General features: G+C 36.6%; 1 long non-coding RNA gene across 1 annotated transcript; it reads right to left on the reverse strand.

The window, feature by feature from the left end:
• Nucleotides 5,363-7,435, reverse strand: LOC110264681. Its single transcript, XR_002350855.1, has 3 exons — nucleotides 7,306-7,435; nucleotides 6,423-6,491; nucleotides 5,363-5,645 (listed from the first exon to the last, which is right to left on the reverse strand). It is a non-coding gene; the product is annotated as an uncharacterized LOC110264681 (long non-coding RNA).

A 7,933-nucleotide genomic window follows, 5' to 3' on the forward strand; every position in this document is an offset into this window, starting at 1 on the left:
CCCCCCCCCCCAACAATCACACACACAGAGAGAACGGGGGAGGAGCTCAGAAAAGGAAATCAGAGACGCGAGGGGGAAGAAGGTCGCGCCGGAGTGCTGGGCTTCGCCGCTACCATCTCGTCACAATCGCCATCCAGCCGCCTCGCCACCACCGACGCGTCCTGCCGTCGCCGCCACCATGAAGCCGCCGATCTAGCCTGAGTAAGAGAGAGATCAAGGCGAGCTTTGAGGAAGGGAGCTGTGCGAAGATGGAGAAGGAGAAGCCACCGTCGTGCCCGCCACAAGCTCGCCATCGCGGTGAAGGTTGAACGCCTTCGAGGTTCCTGCTGCTACCTTGGAGCCGCGTCGTTGTTGCTGCCAGGGTCTCCTTCGTCGCCGTCCTTGGCGGCTCACGGACAGAGAGCGCACACATGGGTTGGAGGAAGGTGCTGCTGTCGCCGCCGTTGTTCGTGCCTCCTCCCGCCACCGAATCTGCTCATTGAACCCCAGTGCTCGCTATCACCTCTGCTGTCTGGGGCCGCGCCACCGTGCCTGTCCGCCGGAAACTGCCACTGAAGCGGTGTCGGTTGGAGTTATCGCGAGTTGCCACCGCCGGATCCACGCCGGAGCTACTGCCATTCACCGTTGCTGGTGTTGTTCGTCGCTGTGCTTGCCATTCGGAGCGGTTGCATCGCTTCTTCCACCGTTACGCTCACCGGGAGTGGCGCAGGTGTTGGTGGAACCACCATCGGGGCTGCCGCTACTCGGTGTAGTTCTTCCCTTGTTGCGGTAAGCGTGTTATTTCGAAAAGCCCTTTTGGTCTGTATTCTGTAATGCTTGGTTAAAGACTCTGAGGTTTGGTAACATAGGTTTGAGTTCTGATTGCTGCCGTTCTGGTCATCGGGTGTTGCGCGATTGCTGCCAGAACCACCGCCGGGACTACCGTTGCTTGATTTGGCCGTTCTTTCTTAGTTTTGGTAAGCGTTTTCGATATGAAAGCCATTTTGGTTACTGTTATGTTATCATGCGCTGAGGTTTTGCGGCGTTAATCGCTATAAGGTTGAGTCTCAGTTATTGTATGTTGCGATTAGTGTTTCTATGGATATTGCGAAAGTGGCTGGGAGCTGAGCTTTTGGTTGCCGTCAGTTCGGGTTGAGGCGGAAAGGACTCTGAGACGTTTGGATTATGGAATTTGCGTTTTGAGGTAGGGGCGCTTTCCCAAAACTATGTTTTAAGTATTGGAATTATTACATATGGATACTGTTGTGAGATATTGTGTATAGTCGCGAGTGTTGGGCGTAGTGACAGACGCAAAAGGATCAATGGATCCTATTCCAACATGATCGAGAACCGACAGATGATTATCCGTGCAGTGACAACGCATTTGGAACATTTTCACTGAGAGGACAGGAAGTAGCCATTGACAACGGTGATGCCCAACATAAAGCTTTCCATGGAAGGAGCCTTACGTGCATGAAGAAGAAGATAGTAGGAAAGCAAAGATTCAGAAGACAAAGCATCTCCAAAGCCTCAACGTGTTCTTCATTACTGCATAACAAGTATTTATTTCATGTTCTTTTACTTTTACAATTAAAACTAAGAATCATTACTGATATCCTGACTAAGAAATAACCAATAACCATATCTTGCTTCAAGCCGACAATCTCCGTGGGATCGACCCTTACTCACGTAAGGTATTACTTGGACGACCCAGTGCACTTGCTGGTTAGTTGTGCGGAATCGCAAAAGTGTGATTGTAATTTCGTGCACCAATCACCTATCCTAACCCAAAATGCCACTTTCGTACAGACCTTAACTTGAGCATCGGAGTCCTTGCAGGTGGCCTCCCCCTACCTCTTGCTGCGACAGCTCGAAGAAATCTCATTCTTAGAATCCATCCAGGTCCAGCCGCCAGCGACTCCTTACTTCCAACCCGTTCCGGACGCAAGCTACCGAACACTAATTAATCCCTTTTGCCCTTGCTGTTAATATCCCTGCTGGTGTATATTGCAGTTTCTGATTAAGCTGCACTATATTTTATCTTGAAACTGCTTGATTCACATGGCTCGGGTTTGCAACTATGGGTTCTTATAGAAGGATTATATTATGAAATTGAATAAAGATTATTTAATACCATATAAAAGTTGATTATAGTAGTTACATTTCTTTTCCAGGGAATGACTTTCTTAAGCATGATCAGAACTGCGCCTGATTCCCCATGATAGAGTTGGTGATTCTTACATGTTACGGGGTGTGTGAGCGGATATCAAACCATTTTTATTTATATATACCTATACTATTGTCGTAGCTTTTTTAGGACAGAAAGAAAAAGCTGAAATAGAAGAAATAAAATGAGGTTTATATTAGTTATTACAAGAAGGTTAGAGTATTAAGTAGTTCCAGTGCTATTTTTTTATCGTTGTCGTCGCCGTTGTTGCTGCTGCTATTCTCAATTTTTTCAGATGAGGACTATGATGATGATGAGGATGAAAATGACACTAAGGACTATACCTGATAGTTTTAGTATGGTTGAACAATACAATGAAGACTATAATTGATGTATCAATATACTTTGTGTTTTGAATTGACTTGCTTGTTTATGGTATTTTTTTTTTAGTTTGATAATACGCTGAACTTGTTTATTTTTTGAAATATTATAAATGTTTGATATAAGTTAGAAGAAAATTTGTCTTCATTAAATTTATATTTATTTTGTATGAAAATAGGTTTATTTTGTAATGGAAAAATTTAAAAAAATTCTGTTTTATCTTACTGATGGATTTACAAACGGAAAATTCATCTCTATTAAGAGTTGTAAATTCTTTTTCAGGTTCCAATTATCGACAGAAAAATTGTCAAAAAATTTATCGGAAAATTTGACTCTAGTTACCAACAAAAAATCTATTAGAAAATCGAATGGTTTAAGCGAAATAAAGGGAATGATTACCGAGGAAAAATTTGTCAGTAACGAAAAAAAATCTGTCGGTAAATTACGGACAGAAAATCTGTCAAAAATCTGATATTTTTTAGCAAAATGGGGACGATTATCGAGAAAAAATATATCAGTAACGGAATAAAAATTTTTTGGTAAATTATCGACGGAAAAAATTTGTCGGTAAATAATTTTTGACGAAGCTTTTACAGGGAGACAAAATCCGTCGATAACCAAAAATTCATCGATAATAAAGACCAAATCTATCTGTAAATTCATATGTAATAAGCAATTTTTCAATTATATGATAAATTAACACTAATTTTGTCTTAATTTATTTTTAATACTTCAATAAATTAAATTATGGGTTAAGTATGATTTTGGTCCCTAAGGTATAGGCCAAAAAATATCTTTTTCCCTAATCTTCTTTTGCATATAAAATCATCCCTAAAATTTAATTTGGTTTTAAAATCGTCCTTACCTTAGGGACCAAAATCATACGGAGGTGATGGCAGAAGCATTTGGCCGTTCTTTCTTAGTTTTGGTAAGCGTTTTCGATATGAAAGCCATTTTGGTTACTGTTATGTTATCATGCGCTGAGGTTTTGCGGCGTTAATCGCTATAAGGTTGAGTCTCAGTTATTGTATGTTGCGATTAGTGTTTCTATGGATATTGCGAAAGTGGCTGGGAGCTGAGCTTTTGGTTGCCGTCAGTTCGGGTTGAGGCGGAAAGGACTCTGAGACGTTTGGATTATGGAATTTGCGTTTTGAGGTAGGGGCGCTTTCCCAAAACTATGTTTTAAGTATTGGAATTATTACATATGGATACTGTTGTGAGATATTGTGTATTTGGTGATTGTATCTGCTTTATGTGTTATTTGATTGACTCGAGTGATTATGGATGTTGGTTTGGTTGAATTGTTGTGCGGCTTTGTGAAATGTAATATTTTGAAGTGATTCTTTAAAGATTTGAAATCTGAGTTTAATCCGTTAAGGATTGATTTGATTTGAGTCAACTATTTGATGATGTGAAAAGTCGAATGCACTTTTGAATTCAGCCTGGTTTACTTTAATTGACTTGATCTTGGACAAATGATTTTTTACTGAACCGTTTCTTTAAAGCTTTGGAAATGAGTTAAATCAGTTGATATTCAGTTGATTTTGAAATGGTTTTCTTGAGATATGCCACTGAGGCGACTGTTGGATTTAGCTTGCTTTGAATTGATTTCTGGTTTTGAGCTGTTGAAAAGGAATGAGAAAGGGTTTAGTTGGGACCCGAACTGGGTGGCAAAAGTCCAAGTTTTTGGGGAGGTGCTGCCGAAATTTCTACAAAATCCTAGTCTTGTTTGAAAAGTTATTTAAAAAGGATTGGATTTGAGAAGTTGTATTATTTGATTTATTAAGAGAATATTTATATTTTCAAGCTTAATTTATTTAGTGAGCTTTATGCCTTGAGTTTGACTTATTTAGAAATGAACTATTTTTACCGTTTGAATCACTGAAGGAACAACACCCTTTTTTTTCTTTTTTTATTTTTTATTTTATAATTTTTTTGTTATGGGTAATTTGGTCCAAAATTTTAAGTTTTAAGTAAAAAGGACAATTTTATATGCAAAAAAAGTTACGGATGAAAACAATTTTCGACTTATACCTTAGAGATCATAATCGTACTTAACCCTTAAATTAACTTTTGATTGCAAACTTTTTTTTTATTTTGGACTTGCTTTTGATTAAATATATTATTTCCATAATATTCTTTTTCTTTTTCTTTTTTTTAAACAATTGTACCGTATTTTAAATTTATTTTCCAAATAAAAAATATTTTTTTAGAGTTGCTCGTAAAGTCTTAATTAAAAGTATAATTATCAGACATTTTTTTAAGGATAAACTAAGGATAGATGACCAAAATCTCATCACTTTTTGAAAAACACTCACAAGAATATTATTTATTTTTGTTAATGATATTTTTTTAAATATTTTAAAATGCGACAAAAATACTTAGCATTAAATATATATTTTCAAAAAGAACTTTAGAATTTAGATTTTAATGCGATTTTTTTTTGAAAGTATGATTAGAATAATAAGATATTTTTATTTTAAAATTTGAGTTTTCGGCAGAAATAGATAACAGTCAAAAGAGAACAAATATAAAGATTTATTACCATTAATGTTAATAATTAATATATCTCAAACTAATCAAGAGCATCTCTACTAGCCTAATTAAGTATTAAATACTACTATACTAACATTTATTATTAGACACGTGTTAAAATTTTAAAGAAGTCACTTCACCATCCGAGGCAAAAGATAGTTTTCACCGTAAGCATGTGAGTGGCACGAGTTAAGCCTCAAAGTGGTCCCTGAAGTTACCTTTGAGTCTCATAGTGATCCCTAAAGTTAAAAATTACTCATATTCATCCCTGAAATTATACTCCGAGACTCAGATTCGTCCTTCCGGCCAATTTCGTCCAGCTGGCGCAACCGAAAAGCTGACTTGGACTCGTTGGTGACATGCTGTCAGCACAACGGCTAGCTGACGTGGCGACATAAACTGTTTTGACTCAATTTGGTCCCTAAATTGAAGTTAAAAATCCTAATCCCCAGTTGACTCTATTCTCTTGAAAGGCAAAATTTAATTTATCATTTATCAAAACCAAGAACTTCTGCAGCATCACAAACCAGCTTTCTTCATCTTCTTTTGATTTCGGAAGCAATGCAAGGCAATATGCAAGTTTCTGGATGTTCCAAGCAGAAGACAGTATACATCAGGATAAGAACATTTTAAATTTGTTGTCTTTATCAGAGAAAATTTTTTCCAACAAGTGCCAACTAATGAACAAAATAGACATTAAACTAGAAAATGAAAATAAATGGGAAAAACACTCATCAAGGAGGGCTCGCCTGCTCGGAGAAATATTAATGCAAAAAGGCAGCTTTTTTCTAAATTGCAGGCTGCCATGACGAAATGGCGTGGTGGATTTTGAGCCCGCCAAGAAGCCGTCGCGGCAGCTTCGCCACAGCATTGCTTCCGCCGCAGTTGGCCCTCCTCGCTCCAAGTGGTTTTGCTTTTCTAACTTTCCCTCTCTTTTTGAGGCTGTTCTGTTACAAAATATTAGTTTTCCTTTTTTTTTTTTTTCTTTTTCTGTTTGTTCCTCTCTTCCATTCCCTCTCTATGACTCAATTTATGAACCTCTCTTCTTCTATGTCCTTTGTTTTCTAGTGTTTCTTTTGTGTTTTTAGTATTTGACTATGCCATAGTTATCATTTAAGCTCTATATCTTATGTCTTTAAACGTATATCACATATCTTTCTTGGATTCTTCTACCGGATACCTTTTCTGTTCCTCTCTTAAAAACTACAGGACTCTGTTAGGTCATAAAAATGGCTGCAACAAACATAAGTAGGGAAATACATCCTCTTAAAAATCTTCCGTTATACCCTCCGTGCACTCTTATATTTACAATATAATCATATCATAGAACAAGCTCTTTGAAAATTGATGAAACCATTACCTTTGCAATATCAGAACTGCATTCGTTGGACTCTTTGGACAAAAGTTTTATAGTAATAGCACATTCAATCTGCATAATTTCACATCACAAATCAAATCATTGACACGACAGCAAGAAAACTCTAATGCTTTTTATGTAGAGTTTTTCCAATGATATATAAAAGCTACAAGCTAACCAGAAACGCATACAAATATGACATCACCAATTGTTTTAATCTTTTAAAGCATTGAGATGTAACAATCTTGCATTAGAATAGAAAAATATAGTTCAACATAAATGCATATGTAGGTGTAAAACACAACCACAATCAACGTTTAAGGAAACTGTTTAACAATAAATTTAATATGAAAATTAAAATGGATTAGAACTAATTCATAAACATAATTTTATTTGATGAAATCATGTCCTTTTGTCAAAATCATCAAAATTTGAATGCTTACTGGTCAAGTTTTTTCAAGCTACATATACATTAGAATAAAGCATGTAACCAATGTTAGAAGGGAAATAGTAACTTACACTTTCATAATGATTCTGATTAATAGAAGATTGAAATGTCGTAATTATGGTACAAAACAAATTAATTGTGCTCTCCTGTATTCACCACAATACATACAATGAGCAAACCCACCGGATAATTTATGTCCAAATAAATGATACACCAGAAATTTTACAGAAGTTCATATCCCGTTAAGGTAATTTGTAATTTTTCATATCCTATTATCGGCTCTAAAACGCGAATCTTTGTTTCTATTCATTCTCCTCATGATGCTTCCAAATGATCGTGGGTTGTTGGAGCTTCCAGCTACGTTGCTCGCGCTAGCCATAACGTGTGGTTTTTGAAGATGAAGAAGACACTGTAGGAGAAGCAACAAAGAAGAGTCACCTCTGGTACGATAGAGAAGAGAGGAGAAGAGAGTCAATTGGGGATTAGGGTTTTTAACCTCAATTTGGGGACCAAATTGAGTCAAAACAGTTTATGTTGTCACGTCAGCTAGCCGTTGTGCTGACAGCGTGTTACCGAGTCCAAGTCAGCTTTCCGATTGTGACAGCTGGACGAAATTGGCCGAAAGGATAAGTCTGAGTCCCCGAGTGCAACTTCAGGGACGAATATAAGTAATTTTTAACTTTAGAGATCACTATGAGGCTCGAGGGTAACTTCAGGGACTACTTTGAGACTTACCTCGAGTGGCACCTTTCTGTTAGTAGTTACAATAGAATTTGGATCCTCTAAATTTTAAATTTTTACTTTAGAAAATAAAGTGTGATTTCTCATCTTTAAATAATTTTTCTCTCATATTTTCTCTTGGTTTCACCTATAAAATAAATGATGAGAAATCACACTTTATCCTCTAAAGTGAAATTCAAAATTTAGAGGATCTAAATCCATCAGAATAATATAGCTACAAAAAATTAGCTAACAAAAATGTTTATTTTAACCGCTAAATTCACATTTATATTTTTCTTAAATTATAAAATAATATGATTAGATACTCTAAATTTATTTTTTAAAC

Source organism: Arachis ipaensis, chromosome B07, assembly GCF_000816755.2.
Source record: "Arachis ipaensis cultivar K30076 chromosome B07, Araip1.1, whole genome shotgun sequence".
Taxonomy (NCBI): Eukaryota; Viridiplantae; Streptophyta; class Magnoliopsida; order Fabales; family Fabaceae; genus Arachis; species Arachis ipaensis.